The sequence below is a fragment of the Peromyscus maniculatus genome, chromosome 20 (genome assembly GCF_049852395.1).
Source record: "Peromyscus maniculatus bairdii isolate BWxNUB_F1_BW_parent chromosome 20, HU_Pman_BW_mat_3.1, whole genome shotgun sequence".
Classification (NCBI taxonomy): domain Eukaryota; kingdom Metazoa; phylum Chordata; class Mammalia; order Rodentia; family Cricetidae; genus Peromyscus; species Peromyscus maniculatus.
In genome coordinates, this window is record NC_134871.1 from 37,115,297 (window position 1) to 37,128,839 (window position 13,543).

Consider the following 13,543-nt stretch of genomic DNA (forward strand, 5'->3'; position numbering starts at 1 on the left):
AATTTATTGAAGCATGTTAAAAGGTAACAGTAATGAATGAACAGCTGTGGAATTTTAACAGAGAAACAGATTTTGTGAAAAAAGAAAAAAAAACCCAAATAGGAATGCTAGAATGAAAAGAATATTAGAGGTAAAACATTAGCCAGTAGGATTCACAATTATAGAGCCAGCAAATTGGACACACTGACCAGAAATGCAGTAATCTGTGTTTTTATTTAGAATTTGTTCTGACAATTATCATCCTACTCTTAGTAATCAGAATAACATCTCCAATCATAATCTATCACCATACCATTAATTCTAGTTTGTGCTAATTTTTATTTTGTTATTATTTTTTATTATTTTATAATTTAATTTAATTTTACATATCAGCCACAGATTCCCCTGTCCTCCCCCCCTCCCACCACCCCCCTACTTCCCCTCAGCCCACCCCCCATTCTCATCTCCTCCAGGGCAAAGACTCCCCTGGAGATTCAGTTCAACCTGGTAGATTCAGTCCAGGCAGGTCCAGTCCCCTCCTCCCAGAATGAGCGAAATGTCCCTGCATAAGCCCCAGGTTCCAAACAGCCAGCTCATGCACTAAGGACAATTTCCGGTCCAACTGCCTGGGTGCCTCTTAAACAGTTCAAACTAATCAACTGTCTCATTTATCCAGGGGGCCTGATTCTGGAAACAACCTAGATGCCCTTCAACTGAAGAATTGATAAATAAAATGTGGTACATATACACAATGGAGTACTACTCAGCAGAGAAAAATAATGACATCATGAGGTTTGCAGGCAAATGGATGGATCTAGAAAAAAATCATCCTGAGTGAGGTAACCCAGACTCAGAAAGACAAACATGGTATGTACTCACCCATAGGAGGATACTAGATGTAAAACAAAGACTAGGTGTAAAACACCACTAGACTGCTACTCACAACTCCAGGGAGTCTACCTAGAAAACAGGACCCTAAGAAAAACACAGGGATCGCCCAATGACAGAGAAATGGATGAGATCTACATGTACAACCTGGACATGTGCTAATTTTTTTAAATGTAAATATCTCACCCAATTCTCCAATGTTGAGAAAACTGGCTTCCAATATCTTTGTCTGATCCATGTCTCTTGGTCCCTGCCTTGTGCTCATCTTGCTCTTCTCTGGTTCCAATACCTGAGACAGACCACTGACTGAACTCTTTGGACACTGTCTTCTATCAGCTCTGGCTTAGAAACCCCAATGTGACTTCTCTCATGAACTCTGTAAGACTCAACAGTTGAATCTTCCAGACTTACAACACACACACCACCCTCCTCACACTTAATATCATTTCTTCTGGGTGAAATATTCTCCTGGCCATGGCTACTGGACTAATTCCTCTCTTTAAACGTAAGTTTAAACATTTTCTGATTTGAAAAGATTTTGTACATGTGATGGGGGTAGCTGCAATGCCTCTTTATCCTTTCCTCAATCTCCCACAGTCTTCCATTGCTGATGTAGATTCAGACGCTATTGTACCCTGGTCCCTCCAGTGAATTCCAGCTTTCAGAACTGGCACGTTCAATAGTTAAGGCATTGAAGCTGTCCGACAAGAGATCATTTCAGTGTATGTCTGTTGCAGCAGCACTAAAGATGTGAGAAAGGACTAACAGTGAGTGGAGGAAACAGTGGAAGATGCATGAAGCCCAAGTATGAGCATCCAGCATGTTCCAGGCTCCTGAAGAACTCCCTCCTGTCTCTTCCGCTCCATCCCTTCCCTCTCCCTCTAACTCTCCCTTGCTCCCTCTATCTCCCCCCCTCTCATTTTCAGCTCTGCCACAATGTGGTCAGACTTCCACCTGTGTCCTCACTGCTATAGGACCCTTCGACACTCAAGATCGCTCTCTTTTTCAGTTGCGTTTTGGGTTTGTGTTAAACGCTGCTGCTCACATTGCAGCTTTTGTCCTTTCAGACAACTTGGGAATAGTTCAGCTTTCACAGCTAAATGAATATGAACCTTTGCAATCCATAAAATAAATAGCATGAAAATCTATCCCATCAGATTTGGCAGCTCTACAAAAGTGCCCTGACCCTTCTCAGGACTCTTGGATTCTCACTTCTAGTTTGAGACAGAGAGTCGGAGGCTCTGGTGTATTTAAGACTCATGAGAACCCCTAGAAGGTTGGAAAGGGTATCCAAGGAGAAATCTTCTATGAAGAAAGGAGAGGTGAAAGAGGACCTGTTCCTGCCCTCCAAACTTGACCTACAAGGGAGACTCAGCTAGGTGCAGCATGGAACTAGTCTGTATTTCTCTCTGGAACAAACCAAAGAGGTTGAATAGTAGGATCCAGGAGTCTCTACAACACAGGAGAGAATCTCTCTTTTCTTCACTCTACTTCTACATCCCCAGGATGCTGCCACAGGACCTTCTAGGGGTCCTGCAAGAGCCTCCTACTCACCTGTCCAATTGGAATCTATTTCCACTCTGGGTAATTTGTCTGTTTCATGTTAGTGGGCTGCTGATCCAATCGAATGGAGATGCTTTGATCCAATATTAAGGCTTTTGTCACTGGCTCTACTTCAGAGTTTCATCTCAACCTAGCCTTGATCTGGGAGACTTTAGTAAGTAAGCTCCAACTTACTGTGTGATTCAAAATGGATGTCAGCTTTTGAGACTGTCCACTGCTTGAAAATTTGCACCATAGCTGGAGAAGGAAGAAGCAAAGTCACATGTCAATACAGAGCTTTGTAGCTATCAAACATTGTTCATGCAATCTCCTCCCGCTCAGTGTTCTGAGGTGGACATCGTCCAGCTTACACTACTTTATCTTGGACTCACTTTTCAAACAAATCTCTGCACATGCACCTCAGGGATTCTTTACAAAGCTGTTGTCATTATTTTTTTTCAACTTAAAATAGAGATTTAAATGCTCCCAGGAGTGATTTATTTCATTTCTGGTTTATATGCTGGAGTCCTATTGAAGATTATCTTTGGAATAAAGAACCCTGCAACTGAAAATTCTATGAAAACTATTGAATCTAAAGAAAAATAAAATGTTGAAGAGTGGGGTGGATGAAATTCATCTGGGGGAATATATGTTGAGGGATGGAAGGCTTTAGATGAGCAAGAGAAAAGTAGATTCTTCTCCCTCCCTCCCTCCCTCCCTCCCTCCCTCCCTCCCTCCCTCCCTCCCTCCCTCCCTCCTTCTTCTCTCTCTCTCTCTCTCTCTCTCTCTCTCTCTCTCTCTCTCTCTCTCTCTCTCTCTCTGAATACACATGTGTGTATTGCCTGTAAGGCATTGTGTGGATGCACGCACATGTACATGCATGATGTTAATATTAGATGTCTTCCTCTAATACTCTCTGCCTTATTGCCTTGAGACAAAGTCTCTTGCCATTTTGGCTGGCCAGCAAACTCCCAGGATACGCCTGTCTCCACTCTTCATTTCTGGGATTACAGACTCATGAGATCACACTCAACTTTTTATATGGGTACTGGGGATTCAAACTCAGATTTCCATGCTTTCACAGGAATAGTTCTTACCCCCTGAGCCTCACCCTAGGCCCCTCATCTACTGTTGTCTAAGAAACAAATGTATAAATGCGCTGCCTGTGGGGAGAGGTTGTCTTGGTGCATTCCGAGGTCACCAGAATGTCTTTTCTCTATCACTCTCTACTACTGAGAGTCTCTCTATGGTAAGAAACTCCTATTATTATACAACAGAGCATATCCATAACACACATGGCTTTATTGTATAAGGACTGTAGTGGGTAGCCATTCCAGCTTTGACCTGGAAGTTCCAACCCTTATTGAGGCTTCAGTAACTGTCACGCCTACAAGGCAGGGCTGAGGGAGGATGCTGAAGACCCGAGATCCAGATGCGCAGGCTCTCTTGGTCCCTGGCCCCTGGACGCTGGAGGTAGACTGAGCAGAGTTCTCCAAAGAACACCGCTGGACTGCGCTACACCTTTCCTAGACCCTGTAAACTATCCCTTCACTTGTAAGTTACCCCACAAAATAAACCTCCCTTTTAACTATGTGGAGTGCCCCTAATAATTTCACCAATAAAGGACAGATTTATCCAATATTTGAGTAGAGCCTATGACCTAAACTGGTCTCCATGTTCCTAAAAGTAATGCTAATTAGCTATTTAAATGTTTCTGTGAGCAAACATGCCAGAGAACCCTTTAATTGTTTTTTAAGGAATCCTGTGATGTTTAATCTCAGTTGTTAACTTGACTCAGTGACCTCATACCTAGGGGATTAGTGAGGCACACCTCTGGGTTTGTGTTTGAGGGAATCTCTAGAGATGATAAGGTCATAAAGGTTCTGACCTGACAACAGGATTAACCCCTTGATGGATTAGTGGATATGGTGTCAAAGGTAAGAAGCGTGTTTCAGTTGGAAAAAGTAGGTCACTGGGGCTCCATTCTTGGGTGCTGAATCTTCTAGGAGTTCCTTCCTGCATATCCTTTTCTTCCTATCTGCCATGAAGGAGTCCTTCTGACATACACTCTTGGCACATGATGCATTGCAGTGGACCCTGGAGCAGGGGGTCAAGTAACCATGCACTGAAACCTCTGCCACTGTGTCCCAAAATGAGCTGTTCCTTCCTCGTATTGTTTCTCTCAGGCGCTTTGTCACAGCCAGGAGAAAATAGCTGAAACAGCCTGTTGTCTTCTGCCATGCTTGGTGGTGCACGCCTTTAATCCCAGAGCTGGGGAGGCAGAGACAGTGGAATTCCTGTGAATTCCAGGCCATTCTGGTCTACAGAGTGGGGTCCAGGACAGCTGAAGCTATGGAGAGAAACTGTTTCAGAAAGGAAGAGAGAGAGAGAGAGAGAGAGAGGGAGGGAGAGGGAGAGAGAGAGAGAGAGAGAGAGAGAGAGAGAGAGAGAGAGAGAGAGAGACAGAGAGAGACACAGAGAGAGAGACACAGAGAGAGAGACAGAGAGAGACAGGGAAAGAGGGAGAGAGGAAGGAAGGAAGGAAGGAAGGAAGGAAGGAAGGAAGGAAGGAAGGAAGGAAGGAAGGAAGAGAAAAGAGAAGAAAAAGAATACCTCCAAATAAAATAAAATAGTTTGATGTGTTAGGAAGAAGAGAGATGAATAACTTGTCAATGAGACTCTAACATGTTTTGTTTAAGGACTCAGGGTAATGCTTTTTAAATTACCTTGTCCTATAACCTGCAGTAAAAATATAAATTATATTGTATCCCAATATAGATACATGGAAAATTACATAAAACATTACTAAATATAGCATACAATATTACTATGGCATGCAATCCTCTCCTCTCCTCTCCTCTCCTTTCCTCTCCTCTCCTCTCCTCTCCTCTCCTCTCCTCTCCTCTCCTCTCCTTTCCTCTCCTCTCCCCCCTCTCCTCTCCTCTCCTCTCTTCTCCCCCTTCAACCCTCTCATTCCCAGCTGTTTCTATACTATTTTAAATAATCTAGAAATTGAACTCTAACATGACTTTAAGGTCATCCACTTATATGTTCTGTACCCTTAAAATATTGAATTGGGGAACAGCCTGGCAGGTAGTGGTTAGATGACTTGTTTTAAAGCTAAATTTACCCCATGGATGACCAAAGACTGAAGCCAGGTCAAATTCTCCCACTGATGAAGGGGGCAGCTGGAGGTTATGGAGTCCAGTGACTCCTACCATAAGCTCCCAAAGTTGTGTAATTGGACAGGGCAGGGAGGTTCAGCATAGCTTACCTCAGGAGAAGCCTTTGTGCTTAAGGGAAGAGGTGTCTTGGGACAACTGAGCAGGATCTGGGACTGTACGAGGGATAGTCTTTGGGATGTCTAAAGAGGGAGACTTGAGCATACTGGAAGCTGGGCTCTTGCAGTCCCATTACATTAGGGATTGTGTTCCTAGGATGGGTGGGAGGATGCAAAAATCAGTAGGTAAGGCTTCCAGGCAGGCTGTGTTTATTTTAAATTTACATTCCTGTCCCTTTTAAAAGAGTTAAGGATTACCGTCTCAAAGCACAGCAAGTTGTCTTGTTGATTATTTCAAGCTATAAAGCACACAAAGAACTGTGTCTTTGGAAGAGGAATGCATTCTGTCTATTTCTCCTTTCCAAGAACAACAGCCAAGGCTCCTGTGTAAGATATTTCTGTTTTCCCTATTCCATGGCAAGAAATTCACTTTCATCCCCAGAGAGTGATAATTAGGTCTGTGAAGAACCTGAATAAATACATTCTCTGATTCAGCCTTAACTCCAAGCAGCTTCATATCCTGTAATCGCTTAGTGATTCTTTAGAATTTCATTTTTTAAATTTTATTTATGGATATGTGTGTATAACACATGTCTTAGGGATTCTATTACTGTGAAGAGACACTATAACCATGGCAACTCTTATAAAGGAAAACATTTAATTGGAGCTAGCTTACAGTCCAGAGGTTTAGTCCATTATCTTCATGGTGGGACATGGTGGCATGCAGACAGACATGATGCCGGAGAAGGATATGAGAGTTCTACATTTTGATCTGCAAGCAACAGGAAGTGAACTGCTTTCCACACTGGGTGCAGCGTGAGCATAGGAGACCTCAAAGCCCAACCCCACAATGACACACACTTCCTCCAACAAGGCCACACCCACTCTAACAAAGCCACACCTCCTAACAGTGCCACTCTCTTTGGGCGCCATTTTCTTTCAAACTACATGTGTTCAGGTGCCCATGGAGACTGGATAGATCCCTTGGAGCTGGAGTTGCAGGTGGTTATGAGCTTCCTGACATGGGTGCTAGGAACCTAACTCCGGTCCTCTGGGAGATCAGCAAGTGCTCTCAACCTCTGAGCCACTTCTCCCGTGACTCTCTAAAATTTACAGTCTCACTCCACAGGCCTTTTTGTCAGACCATTTCCTCCATCAGTCTTGGTCTAGAAAGCATCACATCATCTAGCCATTCCTTCAGAGTTCACTGTCCTTTCGAGATAGGTGTGGACATGCAATTAATATGAAAATGTGTCTTATATTCAAAGGGACTGGGAGTTTTGTTGGGCCTCACAGCTGAGTTAACAATATACCTTGAGTCACTTAAACCCGAGGACTGATATCCTACTGTGTACTCAGCCTGTGTGTTTAAACCAGCCTTTAAGAGAACAATGTGACAGCCAGTTACTTACTTGTCTCGGATTTCCCAAGCAGTCAGCTTTTACAACCTAAGATAATCCATAGCTTCAGTTTGAAGATATATATACTCTTGCATACCCATGACCCAGGGAGCGCCTGACCCAGAGAGAGGTGTGCAGGTGCTTGTGTGTATGTTGTAATAATTTCTGTAAACAGCAAACAGGTAAAAAAAAAACAGCCTTATAAAACAAACATTCATAAATGTTTAAAGCAATGTGATATAGTCTCTTTGCAGTGATGTTTGCAGTATGGATTGTTATCTGGGTCAGTTAGGGTCCGTTGGAGTCAGTAAAGTTTTATCCCCTCTAAAACCCAGTTAAAGATGTCTGTAAAACATCCCTCATTCCTTCCCCATGTGATGCTTTCTGTGTTGTTCAGTAAAAGAGAGCAAAGCCCTTTTAGGGAAACATTCCCAAGACAACATTCAGGTAGGCATAGATTCAGACTCATATAACAATACAGATAGGGTAGAAACTGTAAGCTACACAGACAGATTGAAGACATAGGGAGAGAATAGGAGAATTCAAACTTGGACTTACTCCTGGTCAAGTTATGCCAAAAAGTCTTTGAACTCTTTCCTCAGTGAGACACTAATGTGTCTGGTACCTCTAAAGCTATCAAAGTGTTACCAGTGCACAAATGTAGACAAAAATTAACAGAACATGTACTTTCCTCTTACTAATCTGCCTGATGATTTTTATGTTACACCTACCCAAGGAACCCATTACCCCAAAAGGGTTGAGGGCATTTCTCTTTCTCCTGGAGGTCTACCTACTGAGTTATAACATTACCTGAGGATATGCAGACATCTTCGTCAGAGAATAGATGCTCAAATGGATACATACATGAATACATACATACATACATACATACATACATACACACACACATATGCATAGCCTTACAACAACAATTTAATCCCCATAACAAATCCAGGAGATAAGATTTATTGCTACCATTTTCACAACTGAGGAAATGAGAACCTGGAAAGGTCTAGTAAGTTGCCACCCACAATAGCCATTCCAGTTCGACCTCCATGTTTGCCTCCAACGCCACCATTTCCCACTCACTGCTCTATCTGGCTCTTGTAGAACAGTCAGGTTCTCCCAGTGCTAGCTGATGGGTTGAGGAAGAGGCCAGTGGACAGGGAAGCAGACTTTCTGTTCCTGCTGATCATTCTCTTGGCCTGCAGTGTTGAGCAGGAATTGGTATAAGGTGAGCTGAGAAGACAAGCATGACTCACAGAGACCACTGAAACCCTTCCAGAAACAAATTTAAGCCAGAGGACAGAGGCTTCTGAGATATTGCAACTATAGCACTGGACTGGGGAAGTTTGAAAATAACAAGACTAAAAAATTAAATAGGCTCTTGCTATACCAATTTATTCAGTACTTGGTGAGAGGGACAGTGGATAGCCAGTGGCATTCTCCACAGCCATCTGTGTCTGCCCCAGGCAGCTTCATTCTGGGCTTTTGGCAGCACAAGATGAGGGAAATGTGGCCACAGGCCATGAGAGTCTCCATGAGGCTTAAAGTAGGGATGGTGACTCAATCATACTTTCCTGTTAGAAAGATCACTGTGGTTTCTGAGTAGAAAATAGATAAGATGGGAGGCTGGATGTCGGAAGGAAAAATGATATGCAGAAGGCGGGTGAGGAGGTAAATATACTCATTTTGAGTTTTTGGAAGAGAAATGATGAATTAGGATGTATTAAAGAAATATTTAGGGGGCAAGATGGGATTATGTAACTGACAGGTGAGGATGTGGCAGGTGAAGTTGAGAAATGCATAGAGATGGCCTTCAGGTTACCTTCATTAGATGACAATGTTAGAGCTGATGGGAAGAACACAGTGAAAAGCTTATGGAAAAATCAGTTAGGGCAGCCTGGCAGAAGGTGTGTATAAAGCAGAATGAAGCTAAAGAGAAGGTTAGTCAGGAGATACAGGCATGGGGCTCAGCGGCATGCCAGTGGCCAAGAACAAGAGATACTCTCCCATCACCTAGCAAGAGATTTAGCAGAATCACAGTGATGGATAGAAGACCCCTTGGGGGTGAGTAAAGACAGACGAGTGTAAGAAGAGGAAAAGGATGCCAGAGTTATGAATCTACCTGGGAGAGTGATGTCATAGAGACTGAGATGTTTATAAACAGACACTGGCAAATGGAAAGTTCCTAGAAGGTTTGCTCCCCCGTTAATGTCTTTATGGATCTAGTGCTCCAGTTTCTCATGACAGAAACTGTGTAGCTGAGAAAACATGTATATGGAGGGCAGTTTGAACTGGAGGGCACAGTCCTTACTGGGGTTTTGGTGCCATTTATACAAACTTTATTGTAGTATTTTCTAATGAAATAGCATCATGCAAAATTCTTTGCATATTTTTTTTATTCATAGTGATAATGTTAAGTAGGACATCCTGAGTTCTTTTCTGTTGAATGAACAAGGTAAAAGAATCTTTTAGGAAAAATACCATGAAAGAAACACACACACACACACACACACACACACACACACATACACACACACACACACACACACACACACACACACACACACACACACACACCAGAGCCTTGTAATAGTTTAATGTCTAGGCTGGGCTATTAGTAAGTAGAAAAGCTAAAACTTTATACCTGATCCTAGATTATAATACACATGTCATAAATACCTAGCTACCAGTTTCTTTGTCACCAGAGACTCCTGGGGCTGTAAGTTTCTCAATGCATTCTGTTCACTGTTTGCCAAGAGTGCACACACTAAGAATGAATCTTCATCTTCTGGTTTTCTGACTAATTGCTTGCCACTTTTTGAGCTTCACATTCATACCTCTACACCTCTCACCCAAGAGATCTTGAGGGATACCTTGAGATTTGCATAAAGCCAATCAGAACTCTTAGGTAAATAGAAGGTAATCTGTATATGCTGTGATTATGTAAGAAGTTCACTGTCAGATGGAGAGAGATTGCATATGTTCCAGTTTTCTAATATAATTGTTGTGTCTTGTGGGAAGGAAACAGCCATTTGTAGCATCCTAAGGTGAGGATAATGACATTTGGGAGCTGTCATTTCCTTGGAAACTGTGCATGTAGATTATGGCCTCTTTCCCAAAGTGAACATTGTCAGGAAGCAGAGATGACACAGTGATTCCTTGTACTTCACTCTCAGGCAATCCTCTGATCCCTCCTCAGCTGATAAGGGATGAAGGAACTAACCCTTTACTGCGTTTTTTTAGAGAGAGAGAAAAGATTGCATTTCTTTATGACATCTGTCAACTTGAAAGAGCGATGAATCACAGCAGAATGGCATTTTATATTTAGTAATTCATTTCCCCTTCTGATCAAGGTGACAAATCTTGTGCAAAATAGCTCTCCATGACTCACATCAGCTTTTTAAGACGTTAGTAACAAAGTTTGACGAATCGTTATCAACTGAACTGCAATGGTATGCACAATTTATCTCAGCTATTAATAAGACATGCAGCCTTCCTTTGCTTCCAAGCATAATTATTTCTTTCCTTCAACGTACCTCTCACAACATGGGAGATGTGCCTCAGACTTGACAGAGCCCCCATGGGCCGTGTCAAAGGCAATGCTTCTAGATTTTAGCACATGGAGGTACCTTGGGTTGGATTCTAGTTGTAAGACAAAAGTGAGACACGCATCAACATGGATGTAAAATAGCATGATAAAATAATTCTACTGTTACTATATTATTAATTCATTTATATTAGATTTATACAACGAAATTACAAAAGATGGAGGAGTGTTAACCATTCAGAAGGTCCTGGGTCACCCTTTTCTAGTTTCCTGTGCCTAGAGTCTAGATTTTGTATGTTCAGTACTTTTGACCGGCTGTACCAAATCCAACCTCTGTATTTAATCATTAACTCGTGTTTTTCAACTGACAGTCAGGAAACAGTCACTAACGTAGAAAGCTGAATAAGGCCTGGTCCCTGGATTATAAGGAACTTACAGACCCTGGGAAAGTCAATAATATTAACTATTCAGTTTTGATTTCACATAGGCTTCTCTGGGAGTGTGAGACCATAGGATAAGAGCCTCAACAATTTTGCATGTTTGAAATCACAGACCGTACTCGGCCATTTGATTTTCAGCATAGCACAAGAATCAAACAAAGCAGAGAATCAGTAATTGGTGGCCTGGGTTTGGATCTTCAGTCAGGGACTTTGGATGCTGTGTTTACCCATGTGTGCCCCCCCCCCCGTTTTTTGATATGTAATAAACAAAGATGGCTCTCACTCTTAGTAGAAGTTTGAAGACTGAATGTAACTGTGTGTAGTGGACTCTTAGCAGTGGGGTCAGAGAAGGGTCATGCTGAAGGCCTGCTTCTGAATGAAGAAACGAATGCCTGTGCCAGGCTAGATACCCAAATTTTGGTATGCTTTGACAAACAAGCACTGAAGACATGGTTGGACTTGAATGCCAATTATGAGACATGTCACCACCACTACCCTATGATGGACAAAGAGCCATATTTTCTTGTGTTTACATATACTTACATGCTGCCACACAGAGAGGGGTCCTTCAGTTGTGTTTTATTGTTATCCCTGCCTGACCCCTCCAGACCTGGTATGAGTACCTGCTTGATCCCTGTCAGTGAGAAGTGCATTCAGTGACAGATTAAAGATAATTCAGGCAACAAGTAGACCCAAGGGTCTTCTTGTTTTGTGTGGAACTTGCATTGACAGATATTAGAGGATCCAGCCCCCTCCACATCCTTGTTTGGTGTTGAGACTTACTTAGGAAAATGGAAAGGTACATGTGCCAGCCAGGTTCCTGTGACTGAATCAAATCTGAGATGAAATCAAGTTCTAAAGAGAAAAGGTTCATTCGGGTTCATGGTTTCGGAAACATCAGTCCAGAATCAGCTGTCTGTCACTGTGAGCCTGTGCGGAAGTCTCCCATTGTGGTTGAAGGGTGAGTGGAACAAAGCAACAGAATGCAAAAGGTAGAGTGAGACTGAAACCCCACAACTCCTCTCAAGGACGTGAAGGACTCCCAGTAGCCCCCAGTTCTTGAAACATTTAACTACTTTTCAACAGTGGCAAGCCAGAGAGAAAACCTTTAATGTGTGGGTCCTTGGGGACATCCAGACTCAGGCTGCAGCCATGTAGAAATGAGGGGTGAATGAAGAGCTACAGGGTGCGCTATTAAGCATTTTGAGTTCTACTTTGGGAACTTTCCATTCCAATAGGCAGTATAGTATGGGCTATATTGCTGACCCAAGAACACAAATGTTCGGGGAGGCACAGCAGAGCCAACTGGGAGCAACCCAATGGGCTACTACTACTACCATGAACACTGAGTATCCTGAGTATGACTACCTGTTCAAGCTGCTTTCTTTCTTTTTTTTTTTTTCAAGAGAGGGTTTCTCTGTGTAGTTTTGGCATCTTTCCTGGAACTTACTTGGTAGCCCAGGCTGGCCTTGAACTCACAGAGATCTGCCTGGCTCTGCCTCCTGAGTGCTGGGATTAAAGGCATGCACCACCACTGACCTGCTCAAGCTGCTTTTGTTTGGCGACTCGGGCATGGGCAAGTCTGCCTGCTCCTGTGGTTTGCTAATGACACGTACACAGAGAGCTTTATCAGCACTATTGGGGTGGACTTCAAAATCCGAACCATTGAGCCAGAAGGCAAAACCATCTAACTTCGTATTTGGGACACAGCTCATCAGGAAGAGTTCCGGACCATCACTTCCAGCTACTACAGGGGGGCTCACAGCGTCATCGTGGTGTATGACGTCACTGACTAAAAATCCTATGCTAATGTGAAACAGTGGCTACAGGAGATAGATCGCTATGCCAGTGAGAACGTCAATAAACTCCTGCCTGGTAGGCAACCAAGAAGGTCATGGACAACACCACAGCCAAGGAATTTGCAGACTCTTTGGGTATCCCCTTCCTGGAGACCAGTGCCAAGAATGCCACCAGTGTTGAGTAAGCATTCATGATGATGTCTGTAGAGATCAAAAAGCAGACGGGGCCAGCTTCTGGGGGTGAATGGCCCAACCTGAAGATGGACAGCACCCTGTGAATCCAGCTAGTGGTGGCTGTTGCTAGGAGGGGCATTTCGGGAAGGGACGCCTTCTCCAGATGAAGCCCCTGGAGGGGTCAGGAAGTGCCTTCCTCTCCTAGGGCATTTGAGTCTGTGGCTTTGGGGTGTCCTGGGCTCCCCATCGTGCTCTGGCCCATCTGCCTTCTGCTCTGAGTCCCAGTTCTCTCAGGGCCCCCATGGAGGACATGCAGGCCTTGTGGCTGGGGGTAGTCACAGTGACTGCTCTGCTGCTGCCTCTAGGTACCTTGAGAAGACGCCCACCACACTTTGCTTTGGAATGAGGGCTCTGCTGTCTGTCACTCACCCCCATGCATGCTGCAGTGGGTTTCTCTTTCCCTTTCTCCCTTCCCAATAGCTGAGGGC

The 13,543-nt window shown here is 43.5% G+C and overlaps 1 pseudogene; it reads left to right on the forward strand.

Moving 5' to 3' along the window:
• Nucleotides 1-12,420: 12,420 nt before the first annotated feature.
• Nucleotides 12,421-13,185, forward strand: LOC102909013 (ras-related protein Rab-1B-like; annotated as a pseudogene).
• The last annotated feature ends 358 nt before the right edge of the window (nucleotides 13,186-13,543 follow it).